We start from the raw sequence: 17,971 nt of genomic DNA on the forward strand, positions 1-17,971 counted from the left end.
AAAAGAACTCTTACAACATCGAAATGCAATATTTTTAAAATTTATTTATTTTTTTTATTTTTGGCTGCACTAGGTCTCTGTTGCTGCACCCGGGCTTTTCTCTAGTTGAGGCGAGCCAGGGCTACTCTTTGCTGCGGTGCACTGGCTTCTCATCGCGGTGGCCTCCCTTGCTGCGGAGCGTCGGCTCTAGAGCGCAGGCTCAGTAGTTGTGGCGCACGGACCCAGTTGTTCCGTGGCATGTGGGATCTTCCCGGGCCAGGGCTCAAACCCGTGTCCGCTGCATTAGCAGGCAGATTCTTAACCACTGCGCCACCAGGGAAGCCCCGAAATGCAGTATTTTAAAAAATTTTAAAATTGCACGGGGCTTCCCTGGTGGCGCAGTGGTTGAGAATCTGCCTGCCAATGCAGGGGATACAGGTTCGAGCCCGGGTCTGGGAAGATCCCACATGCCGCGGAGCAACTAAGCCCGTGAGCCACAACTACTGAGCTTGCGCGTCTGAAGCCTGTGCTCCGCAACAAGAGAGGCCACGATAGTGAGAGGCCCGCGCACCGCGATGAAGAGTGGCCCCCGCTTGCCACAACTAGAGAAAGCCCTAGCACAGAAACGAAGACCCAAGATAGCAATCAATCAATCAATCAATCAATAAAATAAATGTCTTTAAAAAAAAAAAAAAGAGGAGCCTTTAAAAAAAAAAAACACTTGGGGGCTTCCCTGGTGGTGCAGTGGTTGAGAGTCCGCCTGCCAATGCAGGGGACACGGGTTCGAGCCCTGGTCTGGGAAGATCCCACATGCCGCGGAGCAACTGGGCCCATGAGCCACAACTACTGAGCCTGCGCATCTGGAGCCTGTGCTCCGCAACAAGAGAGGCCGCGATAGTGAGAGGCCCACGCACCGCGATGAAGGGTGGCCCCCGCTTGCCGCAACTAGAGAAGCCCTCGCACAGAAACGAGGACCCAACGCAGCCATAAATAAATAAATAAATAAATAAATTTTTAGAAAAAGAAAAGATGACTACTATCTTTGAAAAAAAAACAAAAAACAAAAAACAAAAACACTTGGGCTTCCCTGGTGGCACAGTGGTTAAGAATCTGCCTGCCAGTGCAGGGGACATGGGTTCGAGCCCTGGTCAGAGAAGATCCCACATGCCGCTGAGCAACTAAGCCCACGAGCCACAACTACTAAGCCCGTGTTGCCACAACTACTGAAGCCCGTGCACCTACAGCCCGTGCTCCGCAACAAGAGAAGCCACCACAATGAGAAGCCCACGCACCGCAACGAAGAGTAGCCCCTGCTCACCGCAACTAGAGAAAGTCCGCGCGCAGCAAGACCCAACACAGCCAAAAATAAATAAACAAAATAAATAAATTTATTTTAAAAAAATACACTTGAAATAAAATGATTACACTAAAAGTCTAGTGTTCTGTCTGTTTTCAATAAAGTAGACAATTGTTCATCTAAAAACAGCTGCCACTCTAAGTAGAGTTCATTTTTGTGCAAAGGCTGAATTTGGCCCTAGAGAAAGGATCAGGGGACTTCCCTGCTGGCGCAGTGGTTAAGAATCCGCCTGCCGGGCTTCCCTGGTGGCTCAGTGGTTGAGAATCTGCCTACCAATGCAGGGGACACGGGTTCGAGCCCTGGCCTGGGAAGATCCCACATGCCGCGGAGCAACTAGGCCCGTGAGCCACAACTACTGAGCCTGCGCGTCTGGAGCCTGTGCTCCGCAACAAGAGAGGTCGTGATAGTGAGAGGCCCGCGCACCGCGATGAAGAGTGACCTCCGCTTGCCACAACTAGAGAAAGCCCTCGCACAGAAATGAAGACCCAACACAGCCATAAATAAATAAATAAATAAATAAAATTAAAAAAAAAAAAACATCTTGTGGAATTCCTAGAAAAATTAAAAAAAAAAAAAAAGAATCCGCCTGCCAATGCATGGGACACGGGTTTGATTCCTGGTCCGGGAAGATCCCACATGCCGCAGAGCAACTAAGCCTGTGCGCCACAACTACTGAGCCTGCGCTCTAGAGCCCATGAGCCACAACTACTGAGCCCGCGTGCCACAACTACTGAAGCCCGCGTACCTAGAGCCCATGCTCCGCAACAAGAGAAACCACCGCGATGAGAGGCCGCGCACCGCAACAAAGAGTAGCCCCCGCTCACAGCAACTAGAGAAAGCCCGCGCACAGCAACGAAGACCCAACGCAGCCAAAAATAAATAAAATTTTTAAAAAAACTAATCAAAAGATATCTTAAAACAGACGTTCTCAACTCTGGCTGCACATGAGAATCACCTGAGGATCTTTTTAAAAATCCTCGGGCCACATCCCCTCTGGGAGTGGTCCCCAGGCACAGCCTCATTCCTAACATTTGCAGGACCTGGAACTAGAGTACCACTGGAGATTCATATACCGGAGTCTAAATACTTAAAATTCAAGCAAACAAACTGTTAAGTCAAATATTTTTCTATTCTCCCATCTTGACAAATACAACGTCATAACAGCTTGGAAGTCCAGGTTCAAATGTACAGTTCTTAGACTCTTTGGAGTTCCAAACTAGAGGTGGCAGCTGGAGGAGAGTCGGCTCTTGGCCTGCAGCATTTCCCCCTTTCTCCTCTTCCCACCTCTACTGCTCTTCCGCACCTAGAGCCTCATGCACACAGGTGTGGGCACCCCAGCCTCCGCGTCTAGGAGCTAGCCATGCTTCCTACAAAAAGAGCCCTGGACTTCCCTGGTGGGTGCAGTGGTTAAGAATCAGCCTGCCAACGCACCACAACTACTGAAGCCTGCACGCCTAGAGCCCGTGCTCCACAACAAGAGAAGCCACCGCAATGAGAAGCCCACACACCGCAATGAAGAATAGCCCCCTCTAGCCACAACTAGAGAAGCCTGTGTGCAGCAACGAAGACCCAACGCAGCTAAAAAATAAATTAAAAATATTTTAAAAAGAAAAGGAAGAACCCTCTGAAGAGATCATCTATGACATTCTTTAAAAGAAAAAAAATAAAAAAGAGCCCTTGAATGCTCCTCTGGCTTAGGGGCCCACACACCAGCAAGACAGTCAATATTCAGAAGAATGGACTCAGGAAGAGTCGGGGGAAGGCCTGGGAAGTTGACTCAGAGTATAGGGGCCAGAAATTCCAGAGTCCCCGGTCCCTGGAACAAGGTGGAGAGGTTGGGCCACGGGCTTTGGGTGGGCTCATCCCCTGGGCTCTGGGGACTTGCCACTAAGCAGGGTCTTCTAAAGCAGAGCCCAGGGCAGGGGTTCCTCCTACACTGGTCTTAGGACAGAACTATCTGAGCACCTGTCCTCTTTTTGTTGTTAACTTTCTTTTTTTTTTTTTTAAATTTTATTTATTTATGGCTGTGTTGGGTCTTTGTTTCTGTGCGAGGGCTTTCTTTAGTTGCGGCAAGCGGGGGTCACTCTTCATCGCGGTGCGCGGGCCTCTCACTATCGTGGCCTCTCTTGCTGCGGAGCACAGGCTCCAGACGCGCAGGTTCAGTAATTGTGGCTCACGGGCCTAGTTGCTCCGTGGCATGTGGGATCTTCCCAGACCAGGGCTCGAACCCGTGTCCCCTGCATTGGCAGGCAGACTCCCAACCACTGCGCCACCAGGGAAGCCCTGTTGTTAACTTTTGATGGATGTTCATACATACAGATAGGAAAGTACACAAGTTGTAGGTATACAGCCCGATGAATTTTCACAAATATATTGATCAAGGATGTATGCATTTATCATAAAAATTATGTTTTATTTTATATTTAAAAAATATTTTTTAGGTAAGAAGTGGATTTATTTAGAGAGATAAACACCCCATAGACAGAATTCGGTCCATCTCAAAAGGCGAGAACAGCCTTGGGAAAAACACACTCCACAGACAGAGTTTGGGCCATCTCAGAAGGGGAGAGGCCAAAAATTATTTTTTAAAAGGGAGTAACAATAAAAAGAAAAGAATATTGAACACAAAATTTATTTATTTATTTATTGGCCACGCTGCAGCTTGTGGGAATTAGTTCCCTGATCAGGGATTGGACCCAGGGCCCCAGCAGCGGAAACGCACAGTCCTAACCACTGGACTGCCAGAGAATTCCCTGAACACAAAATTTAGAATAGTGGTTTCCTCTGGTGGGGACTCAGGGGATGGGACAGAGAAAGACACATTATCAGTAATGTTCTAATTCCTAAATTGGGCAGCAAGTTCACAGTTTATTATGCTTCTTGATACATGTTTTCTTTTGTACATCCTAAAATCAACTCAAAGTCCTGCAGTCTGGGGGCATTCTGCTTAAAGACAAATTAACGCTGCATATTTCAAATGCTCCTGGGAGCATTCCTGTAATTGATCATCTTAACTCATTCGGAAACAAAACAACTCTCTATGAAGAAAGGAAAAAGGAAAGCACACGAAACATTGTAAGACAATTCAATGTAAGGTTATTTTTTATCTTTTTTTTACTGATTACAAATATGCATGACATAATACATAAAATTTAAGCACCATATAAACCCAAAGCAAGAGAAGTAAAATCTCCCTAAAATGCTCTTTTCTGCAGAGTCAAGACCATCAACAACATGGTGTGTATTCCTCAACCTTTTCTATAAGTAGTAACATTATTGATTTTTGCAAAAATGGGATCATTTTAGAGAAACTCTTCTGAACCTTGCTTTTTCACTTAGCGATAGTCTCTTGAACAGCCTTTTCCCTCATAATGTCCTTCAGAGAGAAGGGCAGATGGATTTCCCCACAAATCCCCACCCCACTCATCTCCCTAAATCCAGCTCAAATATCACCTCTCTGAATTCACAGGGGGCCAGGGGCCAGGGACACCATTGATCTACTAATCTGTCCTGGGAAATATCATGCCCTAGGGAATTTAGTCTCTTATCACTAAATCCAACTGTGTGTGTGTGTATGGGGTGGGTAGCCTCATTTATGTGAACATAAATGAGTTCTTATAAATGAGGATATCATATACCCATTCATTTAACCAAAATTTACGGAGTGCCTACCATGTGCCAGTCAGGGGTGAAGTGGACAGAGATCTCTGTCTTGTGGCACTCTTATTCTAAAGGGGGCATTCAGCAAATCAGGAAACAAATGAGACTTTTTTTTTTTTTTTTTGGCCATCCCGGGGACTTGCAGGATCCTAGTTCCCTGACCAGGGATCGAACCTGAGTCCCCTGTATTGGGAGCGCAGAGTCTTAACCGCTGGACCACCAGGAAAGTCCCTCATGTTTTTTTGTTTGTTTGTTTGTTTGTTTTGCCAATAAGACTATTTCTGATGGAGGTAAGTGTGGAGATGAAAACCAGGTGTGTGATGTGACAGAGAACGGCCATTCAGGGGGAGGCACCAAACATTCTCTACTGTGGCTGATATTCCCAGGCAGGAGTGAAAGAAGATATCCATCAGACAACTATGAACTTGTGTCCCATTACCTGGCCATGCAGCCTGTGGCCTCTTGTGCGTGAATATTTTTATAATTCCCATCATCTTGTGACTAGCATAATTGCATTGTGATATATGTGTGTTTTAAAAGAATTTGTTTAGGACTTCCCTGGTGGCACAGTGGTTAAGAATCCACCTGCCAATGCAGGGGACACGGTTTGATCCCTGGTCCAGGAGGATCCCACATGCCGCGGAGCAATTAAGCCCATGCACCACAACTACTGAAGCCCGAGCACTTTAGGGCCTGCATGCCGCAACTACTGAGCCTGTGCTCTAGAGCCCGCGAGCCACAGCTACTGAGCCCGTGTGCCACAACTACTGAAGCCCGCGCACCTATAGCCCGTGCTCCACAACAAGAGAAGCCACCACAATGAGAAGCCTGTGCACCGCAACAAAGAGTAGCCCCCGCTCACCACAACTACAGAAAGTCTGCACGCAGCAATGAAGACCCAAGGCAGCCAAAAATAAAATAAAAAGTTTTTTAAAAAGTTTGTTTAATGTAAACATTTAGAATGTACTATAATTTTTGTAAACCTATTTCAGCATCCCTTCATTGGGTAATGAACTGGGAGCCACCCAGAATGCAAGCATTCTAGGGCCCTCTTGGTCTCTACAGAACCCTAAATTGCAGGTACTTATCTCTTTTGAACTTGTAATTATACATTGTCAGGTCCTTGAAGGCAAGAAGTATTCCTAACATTCTATCCACGGCTGAGTTAATATTTGTCTGGGAGATCATTATCAAAGAGAGGTTGGGAATTTGCTGGTGGTCCAGTGGTTAGGACTCCACGCTTCCACTGCAGGGGGCCCGGGTCAGTGATAAATGGAATATTTAAACAAAGGATTCACAGTCATCAATGATTGCAGCCCTCCAATGTGAGCCGGTGAGCCCTGAGGAAGCTCAGGGCTGAAAAGAATACATGTGGGACTTCCCTGGTGGTGCAGTGGTTAAGAATCTGCCTGTCAGTGCAGGGGACACGGTTCGATCTCTGGTCCGGGAAGACCCCACATGCTGTGGAGCAACTAAGCCTGTGCGCCACAACACCTAAGCCTGCACTCTAGAGCCCGCGAGCCACAACTGCTGAGCCCATGCACCACAACTACTGAAGCCCTTGCACCTGAAGCCTGTACTCTGCAACAAGAGAAGCCACAGCAATGAGAAGCCACCTGTGCAATGCAACAAAGAGTAGCCCCCGCTCGCCCCAACTAGAGAAACCCTGCAAACAGCAACAAGACCCAACGCAGCCAAAAATAAATAAACAAACAAACAAACAAATAAATAAGTAAAATAAAAAATAAAAACCCTTCCCCCAAAAGCCATCGGGGAGCTTGGGTCTTTAAAAAAATTAAAAATTAAATTAAAAAAAAAGAATACCTGCCATCTAGCAGCCATCAGACTGCAGCCCTGTGGAAACTCAGGATGTGAAAACATGAGATAAGGGCCCCGAATAGCTGAGGTGCATATCAAAGGAATGATTTCATTGAGCCCAGACTCTTGCACGTCCCCATACATAGAAAACCGCTAAATTCCTTAACTTGAGATATCTGGTTTTCTTTAATTAACAATAATCTTTTGCTATTCAGACTACCTGTTTTTTGTTATAAAAATTCTTTATAACCTGGCTCTCCCCGTCGCCTCCTTGGAGCAGTTTCTCAGAGCTATCTGAAATGCTGTCTCCCGGGGTAGAGTTCTCATTTTGCCTCAAATAAAACAACTTGGAACTCTCACATTGTGCTTTTTTTTTTTTGTCAACAGTTACGGCGACCACGAAGGGACCCAGAGTGGACTTCTCTCCTTCACCTGAACTCTACGAGGAACTGGAGCCTTGGTACCAGCAGAGGCCCCTTGCACTCGTCTGCCTCCTTGGAGAGAGCAGATGAATTTGGGTAAGTCTCTCCTGGTTCTCGGATCTCCTGTGTTGGTTGATGATCCTGAGTTTTATTTGGTGGTGTATAGAAGGTAACTGCTCCCGATCAGTTGAAAGATACTGTGTGGGGGGAGGGGGGCGGGGCTTGGTTGAAAGATACCAGGCAAATACCCACCCAGGTGAAAGATACTGGGGGCGCCTGGTTGAAAGATACCAGGGTTTGCTCAGTTGTAGGAGACTGAGTGGTCTTGGCTGAGTGGTTAGGTAAGAGGTTGATCTGACACTTTTCCTCAATTCAGCTGTCTTAATAGAATTTGTCGGGATAAAAGTGAAGATATTACATGAGAGTGTTGCTCCAAAGAAAAGGGACAAGACTCCTCCCGGCCAGTTATGGCTTTCTCAGGAGACTGATAAATTTACAGGAGTGGTGGAGGCAAAGGCCTCATACCGTGCAGTGGTCCCACAGGGAAACCCACTCATTAATCAAAACACTTACTCGTCCAGGGGTCACAGATAAAAATTGGCCATTCAGTGATCTGAGCACCCACGGTAGTCTTAGACCACTGAAGGGAAAAACTGAGACACATAAGGGGGCTGAAACGACTCTAGGGTTACGCCTAGAGGAGTTAAGCTCACAAGCAGCACACTGGCCGCCACACAATTTCACTAGTAAATTTTATCCCTGACAAATTCAACTTAAAAAGGGAACTAGAACCTCTCAAACACAAAAACGAGGGGTGTCAGAAAAGCAACCTCCAACTAAGACCCCAGCCAGATTCATGTACAACACTGTACGGAGCTCATACGTGCAAGTACCTAGTTAATTGCGGAAATTATGCTACAGGAGATCTCAACCTAAAATAGCCAAATCGGGGTTCTTCTGATAGTCCCAAATTGCTATAGTTGTGCACACAGTTAAAAAAAAGCCGGCCATAAGATCAAACAGACTGAATGAATGCTTACGTTGATTGGTACCTAGAAGCTTCTAAAAGAGAAAATGATAGAGTAACGTTTTGAAACTATGTCGGAACTAAAAAAGGCTGCTAGCACCCTGTCTCTGACTCTGTCTCTCCCTCTGCTCCTCCCACATGTCCTCTTCTATCAGAATTGCCTGGCCCAGACGCTATCTCTTTTTCTCTTCCAACTCTTCTGCCTCCTGCTGTTCCCTCTTCCCCAGCAAAGGAGGATAAAAAATCAGAAGTGATTATAGCTCCGTTTAAGGAGAAGCCTATTACAGGGAGAAGTGAACCATCCTCTGTGCTTACATACACACCCTGGACCCAAGCAGAACTTAGAACCTTGGCTAAGGAATTTCCCGATCTGATTCAGAATCCATTGGGATTTGCTAAGGAATTTGAATTAACCATCTGGACCCGCAAGCCTGGGTTTTCAGATCTATATCAATTAGTATTTACTTAACTGGAAATTAAAGGAAATCTGGTCCTAAAAATGAGGAGGCTCTTTTATTGCATACACAGTTAAATTAAGGTTAAAAAGCTGGCTTGATAAAAATATTTTTTCAGAATTCTGACTTTAAACAAAGGCCTTCTGGGGGAAACTTGCATTTCTCTTTCTGTGTCTTTGAGATGTAAATGTCCTACCTGATCTTCCTAAGATGTTCCATGTATGTCTATGTGTGTATGTACGTGTTTTGAAAACTTGACCTCTGCCATACTATTTTTGAGAGTAAACTCTCCAGATTTTACTTAGGTTACATCCTCCCCTGCTCTCTTATGGGGAAGCCTCTTGCATCTTAATGGTTTGAATCACTATAAATATATATACTTTATTAATGGCCAAATGATGGATCCTTTTAAAGTTGGAGAAACTAACAAATTGGTGAATCTAGCACTCTCATTATAAACAGTCGTTTTATTGGTACCTATAAAAACAAACAAAAAAATCAAATTAAAGGTGGAAGAAAGAAATATATCAAATTATTAACCTAAGAACTTCTTTAATTTAAAACAAGTAAGAAAAACTGGTTTGGGAAACTTCATTTGTGGTCTTTACTTTCCCTCAGTGGGTCTCACAGATGCTAATAAAAGCATTAGAATAATTAATGTTAACATGAAAAATCCTGTAAGGAAAGTCTAGATACTATTTCCAATAAGGTAGAAATTTTAAAGGAATTATGTCAAATGAATGAAGAAGTCTTTAGATGGTTATTTAAAATTGGATAAATAAAATGGACATTTATGTGATTAAAACACAAAGTTTTGGGCTTCCCTGGTGGCGCAGTGGTTGGGAATCTGCCTGCCAATGAAGGGGACACGGGTTCGAGCCCTGGTCTCGGAGGATCCCACATGCCGCGGAGCAACTAGGCCCGTGAGCCACAATTACTGAGCCTGCGCGTCTGGAGCCTGTGCTCCGCAACAAGAGAGGCCGCGATAGTGAGAGGCCCGCGCACCGTGATGAAGAGTGGCCCCCGTTTGCCACAACTGGAGAGGGCCCTCACACAGAAGCGAAGACCCAACACAGCCATAAATAAAAATAAATAAATAAATAAATAAACCACCCCCCCAAAAAAGTAAAAACACAAAGTTTTGATATTACTACACTACCTAAGGTTACATGGGCCAAAAGGGACCCCCTACCGGTCCCCAGCATTAAAAGCCAAACAAGTCTGTTCTATTTACCCCAATTTTAAAAGATATTTAAGGGGCTAGAAAAATTTGTTATAAAACTTCTATATAACCTGGCTCCCGCCTCAGCTCCTCCGAGCGGTTTCTCAGAGCTATCTGAAACGACGTTTCCCAGGCTACCGTCCTCATTTTGCCCCAAATAAAACTTAACTCGCAACTCTCACATTGTACATTTTTTTTTTAGGTCAACATCAGGGAACTAGATCCCGCATGCCACAACTAAGACCCAGCACAGCCAGATAAATAAATAAATATTAAAAAAAAAAAAAAGAGAGATGTTCACTACCATGTCTTTGTGGGATAATGAGGCAAGTAAATCTTCCAACAGAGCCAGACATTGGACATCCCAAGAGAAATGAAAACATATATCCACATAAAAACCTGTACATGAATGTTTATAGCAGCATTATTCATAACAGCCAAAAAAATGGAAACAACCCAAGTGCCCATGAGCTGATGAATGGATAAACAAAATGTGGTATATTCACACAATGGAATATTATTTGACAATAAAAAGGAATGAAGTATTGACACAAGCTACAACATGGATGAACCTTGAAAACACGCTAAGTGAAAGAAGCCAGATGCAAAACACCATGTAGTGTATGATTCCCCTGACAGAAATGTCCAAAATATGGGACTTCCCTGGTGTTCCAGTAGTTAAGAATCCACCTTCCAATGCAGGGGACGTGGGTTCGATCCCTGGTTGGGGAACTAAGATCTGCGTGTGCCTCAACTAAGACCCAACGAAGCCAAATAAATAAATAGATATTAAAAAAAAAAGAAAGAAAGAAATGTCCAAAATAGGCAAACCCATGGGAAGTAGATTAGTGACTGCCAGGGGCTGAGGCGATGGGAAAAGGGGGTATGGGGTTTCTTTTGGGGGTGATCAAATGTTCTGAAATTAGATAGTGGCAATGGCTGTACAATTCTGTGAATATACCAAAAACTACTGTTAAAAAAAACCCAACTTCAAAAGGCTGAATTTTGTGGTATGTAAATTATAGCTCAATGAAGCTGTTATTAAAAAACCGCAGTAGAAAGAGGAAAGTCACCCCACCCCAGACTCCCCCAAGTAGCCACTTATTCACTCCATAAATATTCACGGAGTGCCTGTTCCCTGCAGCCTGTGGGATGAGGACACAAAGGGAAGCAAACAAGTCACATCCTGCGAGCAAAGGCTGCCCCGATGTTCAGAGCCCCAGAACCAGGGCCTGCACCGCCTCCATGATTTCCACTGACTGCCCTCTGCCCCTCACCTCCTCCCTTCCCTCTGGTACCCCAACCCCAGCGGTCACGGAGCCCACCCCCTGCTCACTGTTCCTCAGCCCCTCCTTCCTCCCTGCCCTTCCTACCCAGTCACTTGACGCTTCCACCAGCTTCCCCGCTCCTGACTCCAACGCTAGTCAAACCCAGCTCTCCGCCCACTCTGCGCCTCCCCTGGGCAGCTGGATGCGCCTGGAGCAAAACACGCCACCTTGCCAGACGCCTCACTTTATTTTTTATTTTTTTGGCGGTGCCCGGCGGCTTGCGGGATCTTAGTTCCCCCACCAGGGGTTGAACCCGGGCCCTCGGCAGTGAAAGTGCGGAGTCCTAACCACGGGACGACCAGGGAATTCCCCCAGCCGCCCCCACTTAAAAAAAATCCGTGACCTGAGTCCCGAGTGGGCCCTCGGGGCTGCCCGGATGTCACAATCCTTCACTCCCCATGACCGTGGCCCACTTTCTCTTCTCCCTGTAAAATGGGGACACTAGTATTTCTGCCTCTTGGGGCTGTTGGCTGCGTTAGCACCTGACACATAGTAGGCCCTCAATCGGTGACAGCCACGGGGGATCATTATCTCTGGTCCTCTGTTCAGGGGCTTCCGGGTGACCTGGTCTCCGAAGAGCCCTACCCTGCAGTCGGTATTTTGTTCCGCGGGCTGGGCAGCCACGGGTTCTTCGCGGGAGCGGCTCCTCCTCCGGAGAAAAAGGAGGGGGCGTGGCCCAGGGCAGAGGAAGCGTGGCTGAGCTCAGGGTGGGAGCGGGGAGGAGGCACCTTCCTGCGGCCAATGTCCACGTGACGGGCTGAGTCTGAGTCAGACCAGGGGCCAAAAGGGAAACTTACCAGGGCCTCAGAAAGGGAGTGTGCAGGAGTTGGGGATGCAGATGGCCCTGCCCGGAAGGGGGCCGCCCCCAGGAATCCAGGCTGTGCCTCCTTCCAGGGAACTGCGACCAAAGCCCAAAGGAAGGAGGAAGTGCGAGCCTTGCTCCCCAGTGACTCACTACATCCTTTGGGGCAAGTCAACTCTCACCGGGGCAGGAAGCCTGCCCTCCTTCCCCCAGGGGATCCTCTGCCCTGGGTCAGCCTATTCAAAACACCGACCCAATTCGCCCACCCACACCCTTCATTCTTCTACCTCGAGATGTTTGCAGATACCTGCCTGGGTCCACAAGTAAGTCTTGGAAGATAATAGAGACAGTGGGAGGGGCGGGAAAAACCCTGTTGTGGAAATCAGGACACCTGGGCATGGTGCTACTGTGCGTGCGGTGTGAGCCTGGCAGGTCTCACACCCTCTCTGGGCTCCAGTCTCCACTTCTGTGAGGAATGGGCAGCTGGATTCCACGTCCTCTGGTTCCCTGGCTCTGGATTTCTACCAGGGCTTGGGATTCCTCCATCCGGCCATTGCCCTCAGGGATAAAGTCCCATCCTCTCCACACAGCCCAAGGGGCCCTTGCTGACTTGGTCCTGACCTTGGCTGGACCTCATTCCCGCCCCTTGCCACGCCCCCAGCAACAGGCAGCTGCCCAGCTCAGAGAGCAAGCACCTGGGATACTCTAGAATAGCAGCTCGCTGGCTGGCCCCCACTTGTCCTACAGTGGACGTCACGCTCTCTCCAGCTTTCCTCTCCTGACCTGCCAGTTATGTCTCTGTGTCCCCCAGCAGAGGCTGTTCTGTTTTCTCTCTCCCTCATTAAACTGAGTTCTGTGCCAAGGGCAATGACGGCATACAGAAGGGGTCAAGGAATATTTGAATGAATGAATGAAAAAATGAATGAAGTGGAAGCTCCAGGCAAGCTGCTGTGGCCATCCCAGAGCTGTGCCCTGCCCAGGAGGTGGGGGTGGGGTGCTGAGAGGGGTGTAGATTTTCAAGGGAGGTTCCAGCTGGGCTCAGCCAGGCCACAGCCCCAAGCTGACTGGCCCATGACTCACAGGCCCCAAACAGAGCTTTCATAACCCTCCCTGGCCTTTCTGCATCTGCCTTCTGATCAGGCCTTCAGGCTAATACCTCTCAGGTTTCTCTCTTGCTCCAGCCAGTCTCTCCCTGTGAACTTGAACTTTGCAAGAGCCCCGCTGGCTTTAAAGGACCAGCTCAAGATTCTTGGGCTGTATTGTTATTTTCTTTCCCAAGGAATTCTTGCTCTGTTTACAGAAAGGAAAAAATTTGCCATCCACGCTGGTTAAAGCTCACCCTGATTTTCTGAAACCTCCTCTCCACCCACCCCTCATTTGGCATCTGTCTCCTCGTTGCTGGCGTGGTCCCCAACCACACCCCAGGACTCCCAGGCCATACGGAGACCCCCTGGGTTGGGGAATGACAGCCCCAAAGCTTTGTTTACACTGCCTGCCTGGCCACAGCCATATGGAGCCACCAGGGACTTGCTCTGATCCTGGGAACTATTGAGAACAGAAATCCACATAAATTGGGTTGGGTCCCCCACCTCTCCTTCCCTGCCCTCTCCTCCATCAGTAGATTCCCTCCCCCTTTTGCAGACGTTTCCCCTCCTCCCAGCCAAACAGATTCATTTGCAGAATGGCCTCCTCTTGTCCTCGTGTCTTCCTGTCAGCGATGGGCAGTGCCTCCTGGAGCTCACAGCCTTCTCCTTTGTCCAGTTACTTTTAAAATAATAAACTTTTAATTTTAGAATAAATTTTAGGTTTCCAGAAATGTTACAAAGATCACAAAGAGAGTTATCTTACACATTTCACCAGTTTCCTTTTTGATAACATCTTACGTAACTACAGCACATTTGTCCAAACGAGGAAAACAACAGTGGTACAAAACTATTCACTAAACTCCACACTTTATCCAATTCACTAGTTTTTCCACCAATGTCCTTTTTCTGTTCCAGGATCCAATCCAGAGAACCACATTGAGTTTAGTCATACGCTATTTGTGATGAGGAAATTATAAGTATCTCTGTTTTACAGACGAAGGGAGAAGAGATCGGAGGAGTAAGTGACTTGCTAGGCAGCAAAAGCAGTGGAGGAAAGGGATTTAGAGCTGGAAGCCACTCGTGGTGCGACCTGAGCCTTAGTTTCCTTGTCTGAAGGGTGGGATCACAGGTAATTACTTCATGGCAGGAGCAAGGACTAAAAGAAACCATGTCTATGTGAACCCATGCAACTCAGATTGGGACTTGAACCCACGTGCTGGTGTAACAGGGAAGAGCCAAATCTGACTTCATGTTGGATCTGTTTCTTTCACTTTAACCTTTGCTTCCCATTGCTTTTGTTCACTAAGAGGATACTGTCTATACACAATGGCCTGCCTCAGGGAACACTGCCCCTCTGCCTGAATGTTAAACCAAAGTGCCTTTGTTCAGGGAAACATCCTGACCCTGTCCACCTGTGGATGGCTGCAAGAAAGAAGAAATTGGGACTTGCCTGGTGGTCCAGTGGTAAAGAATCCGCCTTCTGATGCAGGGGACATGGGTTCGATCCCTGGTTGGGGAACTAAGATCCCACATGCCGTGGGGCAAATAAGCCCGCATGCCACAACTACTGAGCCCGCGTGCCTCAACTAGAGAGAAAAAAACCCACACGCCACAACTAGAGAGAAGCCCGCGCTACAATGAAAGATCCCAAGTGCCTCAACTAAGACCTGACGCAGCCAAATATAAAAATAAAATAAATAAAAATAAAATAAATAAATATTTTTAAAAAAGAAAGAAAGAAGAAATGAACACATCCCCTCCCTGAGGCTGGCCATTCCAGGGGACATTTGCAAATCTTATGGCCTTTTTACTTGACTTCCTCATCTCCTCCCCTTCTCTGTTCTGTAAAAGAAACTGGCATCCAAACCCCGCGAAGATGGTTCTTCGGAGACATTAGTTTGCCATCTTCTCGTTCTGCCGGCTTTCCGAATAAAGTCGTTAATCCTTGCCTCAACGCCTCATCTCCGATTTATTGGGGGTGAGCAGAGCAAGCTTGGACTCGGTAATACTGGGCCTCGAACCCAACCAAAACCCAGGTTGGGACTTGAACCCACGTTCTTTTAACTGAGATCACACACCTGGTCTCAGGACTTAATGAAGCTCAGGTTCTTGATGTCTCATCGCAGAAAGAATTCAGTGAGAGCCAAAGTGATGGGTAAGAAGTGGATTTATTTAGAGAGAAGCACACTCCACAGACAGAGCGTGGGCCATCTCAGAAGGTGAGAAAGGCACCAGGGTGCAGGGTTGTCAGGTTTTATAGGGGTGGGTATCATCCCCCAATGAGTGGGAGGAGTATTCCAGCTATTTTGGGGAAGGGGTGGGGATTTCCAGAAATTGGGCCACGGCCCACTTTTTGACCTTTATAGTGGGTCTTGGAACTGTCCTGGCGCCTGTGGGTGTGTTATTCAGCTTGCTGATATGTTACAGTGAGCGTATACTGAGGCTCAAGGTCTGGTGGAAGTCGACTCATCCACTCATCCGACATCTTGGACCTACTTGGTTCTAATCAGTTTATGTCGTGTCCTCGGGCTATGTTATTCCTTTAAAGGTTGTGCCCTGCCCCCTTCCCTCCTGTTTCATACGGGCATTTCCTGCCCACGAGATGGTAGCTGCTGTTATTACTGTCAGCGTCATCATTACTGAGAAGCCCAGATCTCTTCAACTCCAAGTTCTTGTCAAGGGTTATGTCTAGAGGAGGCCCTGCCCCTCACCCTCTGGGCCCCTTTACTGGGGAAGAGGACAGGCCCTACCGACCTTGCTTTGAGCAGGCCCTAAAGATTGAGTTAGAAATCCCAGGGTATGGTCCCACTGTGGCCGCTGGCTGCGCATGGCATCTCCCTGGACCTCAGCTTCCTCAGCTGTAAGGAGGGGATGTGAGGCGATGTGGGGAGGACTCTGTGGGGCAGGGGCCGGCCCCCCAGCATCAGTTAGTGTGGGCCATCCCTGGCCCCCCCGAGTGGCAGGTGGTCACAGCCTGGGCCTCCCAGTCAGGCAGGCCTGGTGCCCATCCCAGGTCCACCTCTGTCTGCTTTGTACCCTTGCTGAAACCCTGTCAGGGATCATCAATCATCCCCAGCTCTCCAGCCTCGCCCCAAACTAGAACTCAGAAAGGCAGCTCCCTCTGCCCTTCCTTACCCTCAGGCCTAAAGAGGTTGTGTCTTCGGATCAAGTAGCTGGTTAGAGGCTTAACCAGAGGGAGAGCCAGGTCTCGCTAAGACCGTGTCCCCATGTCCCATCCACCCGAGCACGGCCCCCCACCCTGGCGCCACTCATTCAGCGACTGCTCTGGGGAGCAGCTGCCTCCTGCCTGCTGCTTCTTAACTACTTAATGAGGATATGCCCGCAAGCCACCCACCACCTCCCCTGGCCGAAAGGAGCGTCCAAAACACCTGATGAAGGAAGTGTTAAAAGATCGTTTTCAAGAAAAAGTAAAATCATGACTCCCATACGGATAAAAAGAAAATGAATACGTGTTAAACATTTTGTTTAACTCAGAAGGCAACCAGGTGGATGTTACAACTGGCAGCAGAAGGACATTCACGTGTATAAGTCAGGAATATTGAAATGAATGGGCAGATGCAGGTGAAACTGATTTTTCCACAAGGGGATGGGGGGGGGAACCTCTAAGGACGGGATTTATCAGTTACTACAATTTACAGAGTTGTAAAATAGCTGAAAGACAATGAAAGGCTAGAATCCAATAACCAGGAAGATGGTGCTGCATGCAGACAGTCTGTAGTTTTCCACTGAAGTGAACATTTTTTTTCTGCAGAAGGAATGTCATGGTAGGGCACAGTCCACGGTCTCTAAGCTGATGATCATTCACGAGATTAGTGTGATTCACACACTATAAATGCAAGAGCCTTTCTGAATGCATCCGGGAAAGTACATCTCACTTGCAAAAGGCCTGCAGCCTAAAATCAGCAGCTCTTAAGATGAAGGGCTCAAAACATTTAAGAATATTTTCAGATGGATTTTGGCATCTGTGTTACATGATGGGTTCTGGAACATTCTAGAATGTGGGTGTTTCTGATCTGCGTCTGTAGCACTGGCCTGTAGTTTTTACTGGACCTGGTTTGATCCTGATTCTGATGTGCAGCCCTAGGCAGTTACACCATCTCTCTGATTCTCTGATGTGCAGCTTGTCTTTGAATCGGGATATTAACAGTAGCTACTTTGTAGACTACTATTTTTTAGGAGGAGCTATTCGCCTTATGAGAACTGTATTGTAAACTGATAAAACCATTTCTTTGCAAATGTCCTGTGGCCACTAGGATTCTTCCTTATCAGCCCAGTCTTCTCTTCTCTCCCCAAACTTGATCCCCTTCTGCTCTCCTTTAATCCCTCATTTCCACCATTTGTGTCCCTAGCAGAGTAGAGAGCAGCATTTGGTTGCCCTGGAGGGGTTGGCACGTGCCGGGTGTGGCCTCGGGTTAAGGGGGACTCTCGGGACAGGGTGACAAACTGGAAAGCTCAGGGTTTCCTAGCAACTTCACGGCGTCCCTTGTCCCAATTCTATGCTTACCGAGCCCAGGTTCCCAGATATAGACTTGCAGGGGTGGCAGCATGGGAACTCCCAGGGGACCCTCCTAACAGGTAGGGGTTTGGGCAGATGAGAAATTCAGTCTCTTGACGTGGGTCTCCCTCCAAGACCCATGTTCTGCTTGCAGCAATTCCACAGCCACATCGCTCACTTTCTAGTTTTCCAAGTCGTTTTCTTCTCTCAGCCTCACTGCAACCATGTGCAGTGGGCAGGCAGGAATTATTCCCATTTTGCATCTGGAGAAGCTGAGGATCCCGTGAGGGGCATGAGAAC

At 47.5% G+C, this 17,971-nt stretch overlaps 2 long non-coding RNA genes across 2 annotated transcripts in view; both read left to right on the plus strand.

Annotated features, from left to right (window-relative positions):
- Positions 1-17,971, plus strand: part of LOC309624487 — a 75,215-nt gene that overhangs the window by 38,734 nt on the left and 18,510 nt on the right. Inside the window, exon 3 of the long non-coding RNA XR_014241969.1 lies at positions 7,202-7,332. This is a non-coding gene — a long non-coding RNA (uncharacterized lncRNA). The remainder of the gene's footprint in view (positions 1-7,201; positions 7,333-17,971) is intronic.
- LOC309624526 lies at positions 12,080-15,104 on the plus strand. Its single transcript, XR_014241999.1, has 2 exons — positions 12,080-12,393; positions 14,545-15,104. It is a non-coding gene; the product is annotated as an uncharacterized lncRNA (long non-coding RNA).

The sequence above is a fragment of the Balaenoptera borealis genome, assembly GCF_965194805.1.
Source record: "Balaenoptera borealis genome assembly, chromosome: 1".
In the NCBI taxonomy this organism is placed as follows: Eukaryota; Metazoa; Chordata; class Mammalia; order Artiodactyla; family Balaenopteridae; genus Balaenoptera; species Balaenoptera borealis.